Consider the following 15,923-nt stretch of genomic DNA (forward strand, 5'->3'; position numbering starts at 1 on the left):
TTGCTACATCAGAAAAGGGGAGGGTTATGCATGATTAACATAGGAGAAAGTGTTGGGCTAACAGGCTTATGCAGGATATGTATTGGGAAGTACATTATAAGCACCTACTACAAAGGGACAATAGAACTTTGGTTTGCATAGTCTGCCAGCTGGGCAAGTCCGGAGGAGTGCCTTTGCCCAGCGATTGACACCTATGAGTACCTTCCTGTGAGTATGTGACCTCCCGCTTGAGGGATTATGGTGGGGACCAAGTGGTTTACAAGTCCTTGGCCAATGAAGCAAATTGGCGTTGGAATGAAGGAAAGTGGCAAAGGAGTTGATTTTATATTATTTTTAAAGCTAGGTAACTTCCCTGAGCTGTCAAGTCGAAAGAATACATTTATGCATATTTGTAACATTTAACAACTTTAAAGATGTGCCCCCCCCCCGTAATTTCCGTAACAATATACAAGGGTACTGAGAAGTCCCACTGAGTAGTAATTGCCCGGTAAGTGGTATAAGAAACGTACCCTGGATCTCTCCCATAGAACAGAACATGCACAGTACAATCCTATGTAATCTAACACTCCCAAGTACACATGCAAAGAATGGCACTGTAAGACTCTTAATTTAAAAGTCACCTGTCAGATTGAAAAGGTAAGTATAATATATTCATGGATCTGTTGACATTCAAATAACAACCAGAAGCTCAAATCAGGTTCAAGCTAGACACTGCAGATAAGGGACTATTCTTGTATAAAAGGCTCCCCCTCTCTGTAAGGAAGATGGCCAAAGGAACAGCAGTGAGGAGGCTGGGGAGACACGAGATAATGAGTCAGGATATTTTACTGAATTATATCTTGCTTAAGAAATGTATTGTTTAAAATTTTGTAGCTACATTATGTATGGTTTTATTATATATGTATTTTATGCCCATCTTCTCCCCTTCATTATGTTCTCCCTTTCATTGTAAAAAATAATAATGGGCCAGATCACAATATGCATAGTAGGACAATATTTATAACAGCATAATTTCAACAGCGTAATATTGTCATTCAATGAAAGAATGACAAAAATATGCACATTAGCATCTAAATCCAGTTCAACCAACCCTTCATCACACATTACTTCATTATATATTGATAATTACTATTATTGATTACTATACGAATTATTATTAGATTTGTTAGATGTGCTAGTGTTGAATTCATTGCAGATTCGTATTTTATTATTTTACCTAGCAGCTTACTATTGCTACTACTACTACTACTACTATTATTATTATTAATAATAATAAATATTACATTTCTACTTCACCATTCTTCCAAGGAACTCAAGATGGCATACAGGATTCAAAACCAGTCTGTGAAGTAGCCTAAACTGAGAGACAGTGATTGGACCAATGCCACCCAGTGAGCTTTATAGCTGAGCAGAGATTTGAACCTTGGTTTCCCAGGTCCAGTTCCAACCCTCTAACCCATGGGTAGGCAAACTAAGACCCAGGAACCAGATCCGGCCCAATCACCTTCTCAATCTGGCCTGCAGACGGTCCGGGAATCAGCGTGTGTTTACATGAGTAGAATGTGTCCTTTTATTTAAAATGCATCTCTGGGTTATTTGTGGGGCCTGCCTGGTGTTTTTACATGAGGAGAATGTGTGCTTTTATTTAAAATGCATCTCTGACTTATTCGTGGGCATAGGAATTTGTTCATCCCCCCCCCAATATAGTCTGGCCCCCCACAGTGTCTGAGGGACAGTGGACTAGCCCCCTGCTGAAAAAGTTTGCTGAGCCCTGCTCTAACCATTACACATTTAAAATCATAAAAAAATCAATATAATGAACAATATTCTTAAAAACTGATTTTACTCAACAGTTTGGATTATGTAAACTGGGGGGAAATTATTTTCTCTTGGCAGTGACGAGCATTTCTATGTTCTGAGATGCAAACCTGCTGCACCTATTGAAGAAGCAAGAGACCTTATTGGAATTGGAATGTTCTGAGCTCTCTCCATCTAGGCTCAGGTTGCCTATACGTGTGTAAATAAACCATATATCATAAAGACACCACAGTCTTCACTATGCCTCATTTCCAAAGGAAACACAAACTTTGGGTAAATGCCTGGATCCCTGGAATCTTGTCCTGCGCATGGAGATTGGGTGGGGTGTAACAATATTTTCTTAGGAAGCAGAAGGCAACTACAGTCAATCTAATAGCCAAAATTGATTATCTGTTCCCTCCTGAGCTGACTAGAAGTTTCAGGTGTAGCAACACTATATCCAGGTCCTGGTTTTTGCCCATTTTATACTTTCCCCAGATATAGTCTGTATCTGAGAGAAGGGGGGGGGGAACTTGGTCAACTCTATAAATGAACTGGACACACAAAAGATAAGGTCAAGAAGGAAAAGGGCTCAGAGAAGCCTTGAGAGCGAGAGAGCACCACTTGTGCACCTAGAAGTGCTTTCAATTAAGAAAATAATCAAGGACAGAAATGGTAGCTATTAGAACCCTGGGGGGAGGGGGAGAAACCGCATTTATTGCAGTTTCACATTCTGAAATACCACCCTTTATATCTTCTTTTGAAATATCAGCTGCATCAGATGGGCATTAGTCCATGAAAGCATATGCCACAATAAATGTGTTTGATTTAAGGTGCTTCCTTTTTTTGATAAATGTAGGGTGCGGTTTTCTAATGTGTGTAACCCTACCGCCCTCAGATGTGGGGGAAATGGTGTATAAACTACTTCATACTCAAGGAACTTCCGGATTTAAGGAAAGAATCCAAAACCCATTGCTCTTCCTCATATAAGAGTTAAACTCCTTTTAGGATGTGACTTTTGCTCCCTATCCAGAGAGAGATGCTGATGCTGATGGAACAGTAAGAAAGAACAGTAAACGGCAGCAAGAAGAAAGTCTCCCCTGATATCCTTTGGGTCTTTTCTATTCACTGGGTCAGAGCTCTTTCACAGGATATTGGTCATCTGCCGCTTTGCTCCTATTAAATTAAATTAGGTAGCTGATTGGAACATCCCCATTTGGCCTCCCATAAAGCAACACAAAAGGAGCCAGTGAGGAGACAATATTTGGGATTTTCAAACGTTTACCTCAGTACTCTGCACATTTAATTAAGAAGCCATCTCTATTAGTTCTCCCACTTCAAGATAATTTTTACAGTATAATGTGAAAAAACTGCCAGTCAAATCAAACTAATCGATAGATTTTCATTAAATAGTCTAAATAAATATTTAAGCCATAAAACTGAAAAGCTTGACATCTGAATTCCATGCATGAATATACCCCCAATTCAACTGCAATCATGTATTTACACACACACAAAATATTCATATACCTCGGTGTTGGAGCTCAGTGTCCAGCATCACTACAATACACATCCTACAAAGTAGGACCAATTCTTCATTTATCCATATTTAGACGGAAACAATGACATATGGTTTTTAGGTAGAAACTCCAAAATACAGAGTTGTAGAAACTCCAAAATACAGAGTTGGACAATACCTTGATTAGGACCAACCAAAATGTCACAAAGTAATGGCAAGATCTGAGTTCTTCAGAATCAGGCAAGATGTTGCACAAAGCACGGCTGAGCTTTTCATGCAAGTACTGTATTCAGAATTTATTATTATCTTTTAACCAAAGTGTCCCTTTCATTTTTAAGTTATGTCGATAGAAAAGCATTTTCTGCTTCCACATGTGGTTACAACTATTCTAAATTTGTATCCATCAGCAAAATCCTTTTTGTGACAGTTAAATGCTGTTAGACCCAATACACCTTACCAGCATTTAATTATTTGTAACAGGATAACACTGTTGGTGTTACCATTTCTACAGTATTCCCTGATGAATTTGAAGGGACACATTTTCTATTATTCCTGCTGCTTTTCTCTTCCCTTGGAAACATCTAAACATATCCCCTTCCCACAAGAATCCAATTTCCCTATCCAAAAGGGAGCGGCACAGCTTGGACACAGGTTAATTTCAGTCTTTCCCACCTGCCCACGTTGCTCTTTAAATCACTCCACCCCACTGTTTTATAGGTATTTGACTTCTGACCCAGTTTTCACATGGTTTTGACACCATCACATCTAGTTTGGGCCAAAAAGAAACAGGCTGTACAGATATTTTGTACCTTTAATGCTTTTACAACCGGTCCCAGACAATGCAAATTGCCTTTGTTTATGGAAGTAAACTTTAATCACTGCTACCACTGGTAACGTCAGCTGATCTTGTAAAACTTTAATGTTTGAATAGTGCAGTAACTCCTGCCAAATCGAGGTAATATAGGAATATTAGGCAACATGATTTAACAACCGGCAAGGGAAGACTTGCCTTGATCAAGGGCTGAGTGAAGTCTAGCTGCTCAGCCCTACAACGTTCCCTCAGAGATCCTCAGTGGAAGCTGTTGCCTGGCAACTGCCATCTGCCAGCAAGGGAAGACTTGCCTCCATCATGGGCTGTGAGACTTCTAGCTGCTTGGCTCCACTTCTTTGCCTCAGGAGGTCCTGAATGGGAGCTGTCGCCTGCCAACTGCCAGCAAAGGAAGACTTAGGCTGTGTGCACACTATACCTTTAAAGCATACTCAAAGCATATCCCCTCCCCCTCACAGTAGTTAAAAGTTGCTGGGAAGAGTAACTTTGTGGGGGGGATTTAAACTACAATGCCCAGAATTCTTTGAGGGAAAGAATGTGCTTTGAATGTGCTTTAAAGATACTGTGTGTATATAATACAGTGGTACCTCGGGTTACATACGCTTCAGGTTACAGACTCCGCTAACCCAGAAATAGTGCTTCAGGTTAAGAACTTTGCTTCAGATGGACTATATGGAACTGGCAGAAATGACCGGCAGAATCCGAGACCAGGGAGAAGAGTCGGTGGAAGAAGATTGGAAAAAGTTTAAAGTCTACTTACAGAAATACTGTAAAATTAATGAATGTTAGAATGATGTTGGATAAGAAGTTAAGTGGTTTTTAGCTATAATGCTATAAGGAATATGAAAAAATGGATTATTAACAGGTAAAAATTTAATGTTATAATATTTTAAGATTAAAGATTAGGATAAACAAAGAGGGAAAGGATTTGCTGAACTAACAAATTGAACTGGAATACAGGAAAGGGAGGTGTGAGGAGGTCCGGGAAACAAGCAAATGAAAGATAAGTAATGGAAAGATGGAATTGTTTTTAACTATTTTTATTTTGTATTTTTCTTTTTTCTTTTTTCATTTTGTAATACTTTGAAAATCTTAATAAATATCTTCTAAAAAAAAAAAAGAACTTTGCTTCAGGATGAGAACAGAAATCGTGCTCCGGCGGCGTGGCAGCAGTAGGAGTCCCCACTAGCTAAAGTGGTGCTTCAGGTTAAGAACAGTTTCAGGTTAAGTACGGACCTCCAGAACAAATTAAGTACTTAACCCGAGGTACCACTGTACAGCCTTAGCTCCACCATGGGCTGACTGAGGTCCTCACCTCAGAGATCCCCAGTGGGCTTGCTGCCCAAAGGTACAAAGGAAAACAAAAAACAAGGTCAAATATGCATGTATGTCCTATGTCTGAACAAATCTGGCCCAACGTTGTTTCTGATCATATGTGCAAATCTTTTTGAATGCAGTTGTATTCTGCAGATTCTTTACAAGCCTTTTTGAAAATCTCCTAAGGCTACAAAGAGGAATATAATTGTTTCATACCCTCCGACATGTTGAGTCCCCAAACCAGGACACCTGTCTTCCCGACGGTGCTCCTGCGCAAGTTATGTGACCCACACAAGATCACAGAGCCCAAAATACAGGGGGTTTTTTCAGGGCTGTGTTCTCATGGTAGCAAAACACACGTGTTTTGGGGTGCTGCACAAGATCACAGCCCCAAAAATCTTTTTGGGGGGCAGTGGCGTAGCGTGGGGGGTGCAGGGGGGCCCGGCCGCACCGGGCGCAACATCTGGGGTTAGGGCAAATCCACAGGTTAGGGGGCGCAAATCCACGGGTTAGGGGGCGCAAATCCACGGGTTAGGGGGCGCAAATTACTTGCCTTGCCCCGGGTGCTGACAACCCACGCTACGCCACTGTTTGGGGGGGAGTGAGATCTCAGCACAAAATCGCACTAGATCACAACAACTCGAATGGCCGCCATGCTTTCGTGGGTGGAAAAATGGGATGTCCCTGTTTTTCTGAGACACTTGCAGGGTATGTTGTATTTTCAACTTTTCAATACTCATCTCAGCAGCATGAAGGTATTTCTCAGGTGAGTACTTGTAGGGCTTGCCTGATACAGCGCAGCAAATGGCACCCACCCCAATTCCTTTAGTCAAGGTACATAGTACCAAAGACTAGTCAATTTATTTTTGTACTTTACTTCAAGTCCCAATGAGAATACAACAGTAATAAATCTGAACATGCGCTGCCTTTTCATGACTCAGAATCAGTAGACCAAGGCAGCCACCTCGCTTGGCCTTTGGTAGGGTAGCGCTGAATGCAAAGAATGCTACAATGTTAGTGACTTTCCATGCTACTCTCCATCTCTAGTACCTGTACTTTCTCAATATTGCTAGCTAAAATGCATTTCTATGTACAGTGGTAACTCGGGTTACATACGCTTCAGGTTACACACTCCACTAAGCCAGAAATAGTGCTTCAGGTTAAGAATTTTGCTTCAGGATAAGAACAGAAATCGGGCTCCGGCAGTGCGGCGACAACAGGAGGCCCCATTAGCTAAAGTGGTGCTTCAGGTTAAGAACAGTTTCAGGTTAAGAACAGACCTCCGGAATGAATTAAGTACTTAACCCAAGGTACCACTGTATGTGCAAAGTAAGAGAAATCTTCATTGAAACAACAAGGTGAATTTGTTCAGTCTGAATCTCTGTATTGCATTTATTCCGTGTGTAAAGTCCCTGGCCTTGTCAGTGAGACTTTCACATGGAAAACATGTCCAGGTTTACATCTGGCAGAAAAGTAATGTCGTAGTAGCCCAGAAGATTATTTTAAGGCATATTCTCGTGGTGAAGGGAGGGAATTTACCCTTGCAGTCAACAATTGTCAACTTAATCGGTCCCTCTGGACTAGACTTGGAAACTGATGTGACTGGGATTTGCAAAAGGCAGGCAGATCACAGTTCAGCTATAATTCATCCGACTCTCTACAATCTTAATTGAAAATGTCAGCCTGAGGCTCATATCCAAAACAGTTACATGGAAATGAGGTCCAATTCTAATATTAATTTCTAATAGGAAGAAGTTATCAAGAGGTGACTTTCTGCTCCTTTGAGCAGTGAGCATTGCTTGTGCTATTTGTATATTTCAGTTCATGTCTGTGGTTACCAGTGCACCCTCAGACACCCCTGTGGGACTCACCAAGGGCCCATTCCTCCCTATATTATTTTATTGTTTTTTCCCTTTTTGTTGTTTACAGAAAAGTTGCCTTTTGGTGGTGGTGGAGTGCCTGTTTTCTATGTTTTACATGCTTTGGAGGCCTGTAGGCATGTTACCTGCTGTTTGGATAGAGAGGTCTGAACATCACCAGCTTTTATGTGAATTGGGTATTTTGTGGTACCCACAACAGTTAGATTTCCAGATGTACCCCCACCCAGGCCGAAGAAAAGTTGGGGAGCTCTGGTTTATGTAGTGAGGTCTGATGTTTGACATGTCTTGAAAAAGCAAATTTCAATTTTCACTAGCACCCAGCAGTAATAGGAAATGTCACATCAAAAGTAAACCTCAGGATTGGGTGTGCATTCTGTGTTACCAAAGACTATGAAATGAAGAGCCTAACATGTTGAGTAGAAGTAAGTTGCACTGAAATCAGTGGGAAGTTGAACCCAGTTGCCAAATCATCTTTTTCTGCACTTGTTAAAGCAGTTCTTTAAACACCCATTTTAAAACTTGGAGGGGAAGGTAGAAACTAATTCAGTAGGGAAAAATGAGTGTGACCAAAAAAACCCCCACAACTACAAGAAAGCACACATTACAATGTGCTAGTTCTTGGGCAGGCATCAGACTCTCTTAAAGCATAGTCTAAATCTTTAGAGTTTCATTCCATGTTAGTATGTCTTGAATTGTTTCTATAACTACTGTACACTGAAAATTTTGTTTCTGAAGCATATGGTTAGACCCACTGAACACAAAATAAATTTCATGTGATTAAGAATTTACATCAAGTTTAGGAAAATACCTGAATTTGACAGGTTAAAATAATTAATAATATAAACTGAGTAATGATAAAGTGCAAACTAAGAGGACAATGTAACATTTATGCACACTGAAGTTCCATTTCAGTTTCAATAAAAGAGTTAAGCACACACATAATACTCTCTCTCTGGAATTAGAGGGACATTGGTCACATTTGGATGAATAATACTCTACATAAGGGTCTCTGATATTTTACTTTTGCTGGCTAATGATTTGATTTTCTTTTGTCCTTTGGATGATGTTTTGTGAACAATAAAGTATGTTTATAAAGTATAAATTAGTTTTCCAAAACTAATCTGTATGTCAATATTTAAATCAAGCTGTTTACATCAGAGCAATACTTACATTGATTTATTAAAAGGGTATTCTTATAATTACCTTTTTCATATTGGATTACTTTGCACTTTCTTTTGGTTCTGTACTTAAGCATGTGTTTAACCTGAATTCTGTTCTAGGCGCAGACCTCACAAAAAAATGAAATAGTTTGGTAGAACTGAAATGATCTTTTGATGGTTTCCCACACTGAGCTGAGGATTTAATTTTAAGCAAGGATATACCACTGGCAAAGGATTGCATGTGGCACTTGGGATAAGGAAGTAGACCTGCATACTTCTAGTCTGATTTCAGATAGAGACTTGTTAGGTACTGTGGGACAGTGAGAGAGCTATGCTGGTACCCAGGTACTAAGCCATGGGTAGGCAAACTATGGTCCAGGGGCCGGATCCGGTCCAATTGCCCTCTAAATCCAGCCCGCAGACGGTCTGGGAATCAGTGTGTTTTTACATGAGTAGAATGTGTCTTTTTATTTAAAATGTATCGCTGGCTTGTTCGTGCGGCCTGCCTGGTGTTTTTACATGGGTAGAATGTGTGCTTTTATTTAAAATACATCTCTGGGTTATTTGTGGGGCATAGGAATTTGTTCATTATTTTCCTCAAAAGGTATAGTCTGGCAACTTACAGGGACTGAGGGACAGTGGATCGGCCCCTGCTGAAAAAGTTTGCTGACCCCTGTTAACCAAGCTCTCCCTCAGAGACACTTATTGTGTGCCTGCCTGTGAAGTCAATCAAGCTGACAGACACAAGAGACAGGTCTTTTTTTGTGGTAGCTCCTGGAACCTCACACTCTCTTCTCTCAGAGATGTGCATGGCCTCAGAATTTTAGATGAGTTTTAAAAATAAATCTTTTGGAAACTGCCTTTTCCTAATGGCTTTTGCTACAGAGTTTAGATACAAAATAAACTTCTGTTTACTTGTATTATTCATTGTAAAGGATACTCTGAGGGGAGTGGGTGGCACTGTGGTCTAAACCACTGAGCCTCTTGGGCTTGCTGCTCTGAAAGTCGGTGGTTCAAAGCCCCACGACAGGGTGAGCTCCCGTTTCTCTGTCCAGCTCCTGCCAGCCTAGCAGTTCGAAAGCACGCCAGTTCAAGTAGATAAATAGGTACCGCTGTGAAGAGAAGATAAACGGCATTTTCATGTGCTCTGGTTTCTGTCACAGTGTTACGTTGCGCCAGAAGAGGTTTAGTCATGCTGGCCACATGACCCGGAAAGCTGTCTGTGGACAAATGCCGGCTCCCTTGGCCCGAAAAGCGAGATGAGTGCTGCACCCCATAGTTTCCTCTGACTGGACTTAAACGTCCAAGGGTCCTTTACCTTTTACCTTATTATTCTTTGTAACCGTTTCAATTGGTCTTTCCAACAATTGTTAATGCTGCTGCCTTTATTGCTTTTGGTTAGCTTGGAACATTGTATTTATTGCGTTTTTAAGCAATCAAGAAAGGGAAGGTTTCAAGGCCTTTCCACATGTTCCCTCTGAGCACCAAACCAGACTTGATAAATGTGTGTGTGTTTAACATGCTGTTTTCTTTTTTTAAAAAAAAAATGCAAACTGCATCAGCTGGAGGGGGTTATAATTAACAGGATCAGAGCAAGCAGGTACCAGGTGGATTTAACCTTTTTCTCCCATACAGCAGTCCTGAGAAAAATCCCTTTTCTGAAGCTGGCATTTATTTAGTGAAGAAATTCCCCAATTGTGCCCACAAGTCCCTTTTCAATTACAAAAATATCCCACCTGAATTTAATCAATGGGTGGTGTGAAGGTAAGGCAGAATAGCTGTTTGTCATGTATATTAACCTTTAAGGTACTGTTGTACCTGTCTATCAGCCTACTTGTGGACAAATCTTACAAAAACAGGAAAATATCTTTATCCTTTTATATTGTTTAAGCTCTGGATAGTGTCCCTTTCTATCCTTTGACTTGACACAAAAATGAATGTTTTGTAGCAGCTACCATACCTTGGAAGTCCTCAGCTAAAAGCAATTCTGAGGCTTTAAGTGTGTTGTTTCAGACAGCTCCGTTCTACTTGAAAACCGTTCTCCTCTAGTTATTGTCTAGCCTTTGAATTCAGAGTTGGCAAACTGGTCGCTTTATGTCTTTGAGGCATATGGAAATTGATGATGAAAGTGTCTAGTGTAACTCGAAATATAATTTGATGAAAACTGAAGCAGTGAACTGTGAGAAACTGCTAAATCAGTGTCATCAAACAGTGCTTGAAAAAATAATGAAACAGAAATACTACCAGTACATTTGAAGAATGCCGGGCAAAGACTGTGAAATAACATGGCAAATGCAAAAATTAGGGGAATGTATAACATCTATTTTTAAACAAATTCCAGTCACTCTTCTGCAAAGAAAGCACAACATAAAATTCCATTCCATGTGACATCACAACTTGAGTAAATTATTGAGACCCAAAGCCTGAGACCAGTTATTTACAAGGAACTCCATATTTGGCCCTGGCACTGCCTAATGAGAACACATTGTAAGTACTTGTTCACATTCTGGCAATGCATCTAGTCTTTCAGGGAAAATAAAGAAATCAAAACAAACCATGCACTACAGCTTAAGAATAACAATGCATACAACAGTGAAACTCCAGCAATTAAAAGATGCCACCTTTCTAGGAGTTAGCAGATCATGAAGCAATTGTGGTAACTTTTTATGCTGAGATAGAGACCGCAGTAAGCTGCCTGGGAGACGGCATTGTTTTTGTTTCTGGATGGTGTCAAGAATGACTGTAACTATCCACAAAACTAAAAGCAAGGAATTATGGCCATTTTGTTGTTGTATACTTGTTTACATTAGTAAAAATCACAAAAGTTACTTTATTTTAAAGAAAATGTTAAGGATTCTGCTCTGCTGTATCAAGGATCAGTCAGCAACATGCCTCAAGAAAGAATTATAAGCCTGTGTTTTCTAAGATATGCCACAAAATGTTTTCCAGTAGAGAGACACAGACAGCTGGAAGAATTTGAGCTCTGGTTTTTATGTCAGTGCTACACCTAATGCAAAGAGAATGCTAGGTAACAGCGGTACCTCTGGTTACGAACTTAATTCGTTCTGGAGGTCTGTTCTTAACCTGAAACTGTTCTTAACCTGAGGTACCACTTTAGCTAATGGGGCCTCCCGCTGCTGCTGCGTGATTTCTGTTCTCATCCTGAGGTAAAGTTCTTAACCTGAGATACTACTTCCAGGTTAGTGGTGTTTGTAACCCAAGGTGTTTGTAACCCAAGGTGTTTGTAACCTGAGATACCACTACATGTTATTTCATCGTTGTTTGTTTCATAATGCAGTAAATAAAAAGAAAGCTCTTTCGCACTTAAGAAAGTAGCCCTATTATATAAACAACAGAAAAAAGCCTTAGCACTGGTTGAATTACTAAATTACCACCTTTTGTATAAGTAAAACCCACACAATTATAAGTAACATGTAAGTAACAATCCCCGTTTTTCCATTTTCTTTGCTGTCCTTCTCTATTCTTTTCGTTGTTGGTCAAGGAGGGCAGGATGAGATCCAGCCACGCCTGAAGCACTGAGATGGGCTCATTCATTCCTGTCATTTCCGGCTCAAAGTGGACAACCATAGAGTGTACTATATGGCCGGCTGCCAAGGAGCAGGAAATGGCAGGAAACAGCCCATCTTTGCAGGCTGCAGGAGAAGGTAGTGCTGAGAGGCAGCAGCGAGAGGTAAGGAAGGGAAGATAAGCAGGAAGGGAAGCTACTAAATGGCAAGGTAAGTGGGAAAAGAAACTAGTGGGCAGCAGGCCAGCAGTAAATTAACTGCAGGATGGTAGAAGCAAATTCAGCGGGGGGCAGCCAGTGGGCTGCAGAGGATAAGGGGACGGGCTCCATGTGGCCTGGAAGCCACAGGTTGGCCGCTTGCTAAGTAAACCATTAAACAACCCTGGTAAGCAAGTTTTTACTGTGTTTTGAAGAAAGCAATTTTAGAGAACATGTTTTTCATCCAACAGCACAGTTATTTCCGTAGCAGTGTTTTGGCAAATCCTTTTTTTTTTTAAAGGAACAGAAACACAAAAGGACAAAACCAATGGCATAAAAAGAAATTAGGTGAAGAAGCAATGGGAATCCCTGCATCAGACTTATGCTGATTCATGAATTAGTTCCTCTTCCCTAGGGAATCATGAGAATAGTACTTTATGGCCTGCTGGTTCAGGCCAAAGGCCCATCTAGTCCTACATCCTGTTCTCACAGCAGCCAACCAAGCTCACAAGTAGAACATGAGCACAACAGCACTCTTGCCATTCATGCTCCTTAGCAACTGATATTCAGAGGCATTGCAACCCCTTACACTGGAGGTAGTGCACCGTGCCTAGTAGCCTTGTCCTCCATGAATTTGTCTAACCTCCTTTTAAAGCCATCCAAGTTGGTGACAATTACTTCATCCCATGGTAGCAAATTTCATAGTTTTAACATTTATTTATTTAAGGCATTTATATACTGTTTAATTAATATTTCTACACCCCCCCCCCCCGGGCAATTAGGTGTCATCAGCAAACTTGGCCATCTCACTGTTCACCCTTAACCCTAGTCATTTATGACCACGTTTAAAAGCACTAATCCTTGGAAGACCCCACCTTTCATCTCTGTCTTGTTGTCCCATGACGTTATCAAAAGCTTTTTTTGAAAGTTCAAGAGCAATCTCTCCTGGAACACCCCTTCCCATATGCTTTTTGAAACTCTAAAAATCAGGATTTACCTTTGAGGAAACTGCGCTGGTTTTCATTTAGCAAAACTTGTTCTTCTTCTATTAATTCTGTCTTTAATAATGCTTTCCACCAGTTTTCCTGGACCAGATATTATGCTAACCAGCTTCTAATTTCCCAGTTTTTTTCTGATTATCAGCACCCTCACCAAACAAAGACTCATCATGTAAAGTATGGTTGTTACAAAATTAATATATGTAGCATATAGATACTTCCAGAGACTGTGAACAAAGGTTCAGATTGAAAACTGAGCCACATATAAATTAAGAAATGTTTGGATTCACACTGCCAATATGCAAGCTATATAATGTTCAGGTGTGTCACTGGTGGAAAATTTTATCTAAATGTTTCAGGTGGTGTCTCCAAGTATATCCATGTGAGTAAGGTTGTTTAACAAATTTCAGAGCTATGGATCGCTTTAAAGCCACAGTCTCTATTCTTAAGAGTGCTATAGCATTGCTGCAATGCTTTCAACAATCTGAACAACCTGTATTCTACAATATTTCTCTTACGTTCTATATACAAAATCTGTGGATGACTTCCATAGTTATGGGCAGTACCGACTTCTACAGATTTTAATTAGTTTTTGGTTTTTAATTAGTGTTATTTTTTTAAAAAAATACAGCAGCAGCACCTTGTTGCCCCTCTGGGGAGAGGATGGAACTGTATAAAAAGTTATGACAGTTGGTGTTCATGCTCAGCGTGGCTCAGATAGACTATGCAGAGGTATATTTTTTGTGCTGTGTAAGTGCCAGCTAGATTTCTTCAGTGCCTTGTGGCCCCTTTTGACACTAAGCAAGGTTAAGTAGACACAACTAGAACAAAGAAAGAAAGGAGAAAAATGAACCCAATGCGAATAAGGATTCTAATAAATACTTTTCCTTTATAGCCTAAGCAATACCAATTTCTTTATTTCAAAATAATATATTGAATAATATAATAAATCCATAAAGACGATGAATTATTTTTGTATTCATAAAGCAGCACAGAAACTAGGAAATGCACAAGGAAAGGTTCTAATAAAAATACAGATAACAGACAGGAGAACTTGTGGACCCTAACTCCCATCAGCCCCAGCCAGCATGGTCAGTGGTCAGGGATATTGGGAGTCATAGTCCAACAACATCTAGAGGGCCACCACTCTCCCATTCCCTTTTATTCCAGAATCCTATCTGCAGCAAGATGGGAGGGGGAAGGGGGAGATCCAGCTGAATAAAAATTCAAAGATTTGAAATTCCTGAAGGTCATAAATGTGCTATGGCAGGCAAGTGCCAAAGGTAGTCTCGTCCAGTAACCTGTTTTGGTTGTCACTTATTCATGGATGTGTGGGAATAATTTCCATTGAAACATTAAGCAATAGAAAGTTCTGTTCTGTATTATTATCTTCCTGCCACTCCTTCCAAAGTCATGAAGAGACTGCTGCTATTATAAATTTGGACCTGGGGGAATGTTTGGGCATCCCTTTATTTAACATTCATAGATATCTACAAAGTCCTGGGTCTTGGTAACACACTTTAAACAAATATGTATAACTTGTAAGACCACATACAGTGGTGCCTCGCAAGACGAAATTAATTCGTTCCGCGAGTTTTTTCATCTTGCGATTTTTTTCGTCTTGCGAAGCACGGTTTCGGGAAAGTTTTGGAAAAGCTTCAAAAATCACCAAAGTCTTCAAAAACCTCAAAAAAGGCTACCACACCGCGTGCTATGAGTTGCTCCTCGAAGTCTAGTCGCAACTGTATTAACGGTGTTAAGAAAAAGGAAACAAACTTGCAAGACGTTTCCGTCTTGTGAAGCAAGCCCATAGGGAAAATCGTCTTGCGAAGCAACTCAAAAAACCAAAAATCGTTTCGTCTTGCGAGTTTTTTGTCTTGCGAGGCATTTGTCTTGCGAGGTACCACTGTAGTTGGAAGATAACTAATGGATCAGCTAACCCAATATTATTCATTCATTCATTCATACCCCACCCATCTAGCTGGGTCTCCCCAGCCACTCTGGGTGGCTCCCAACAGAATATTAAAACATGACAAAACATTAAACATTAAAAACTTTCCTAAGCAGGGCTGCCTTCAGATATCTTCTAAAAGTCAGGTAGTTGTTTATTTCCTTGACATCTGATGGGATATGGTTGTGTGTGTGTGTAGATATATAGCTATATTTGCAGATAGCACTGCAGGGGATCACAAAATATGGCATTTTGCCTAGTTTATCAGAATAATCATGTGAGACTAAAACACTTATTTGTAGAATAAAGATTGGGGGAGGGGAGCTGCTATAGCCAGTATAGCCCAAACAGATGTGTCTTAAATCATTAGAACCTAAATGAGATATAATGATGGGTTGCTAGATCTTTTGTGTTAAGGTTGGGAAGATATCAACCATAGGTTTTCTAAGCACACAAGGCTCTTTTGCAGCTGTAGCTTGAATATCACTGATTGCACTGGAAAGGGCATACAGTACTATTATGCAGGGGGAGGATTTGATCTACTATCTGCATCTCACGAGAATTTCATAAATACTACCATTAAAGGAGATTTTTCTAAGATCTGTAGAACAAAAAAAGCGGGCACATTTTGGCATTTTTTTGCAATGAGTTCAGTAGACCAATGGCACGACATACAAACTGTTCTGTATCAATAGAATTTTTATCTTTTTGTCTTTGTTTTACCAGGTTTTAGAAAGTGATGCACAAC

The sequence above is a fragment of the Podarcis muralis genome, chromosome 1 (assembly GCF_964188315.1).
Source record: "Podarcis muralis chromosome 1, rPodMur119.hap1.1, whole genome shotgun sequence".
NCBI lineage: Eukaryota > Metazoa > Chordata > Lepidosauria > Squamata > Lacertidae > Podarcis > Podarcis muralis.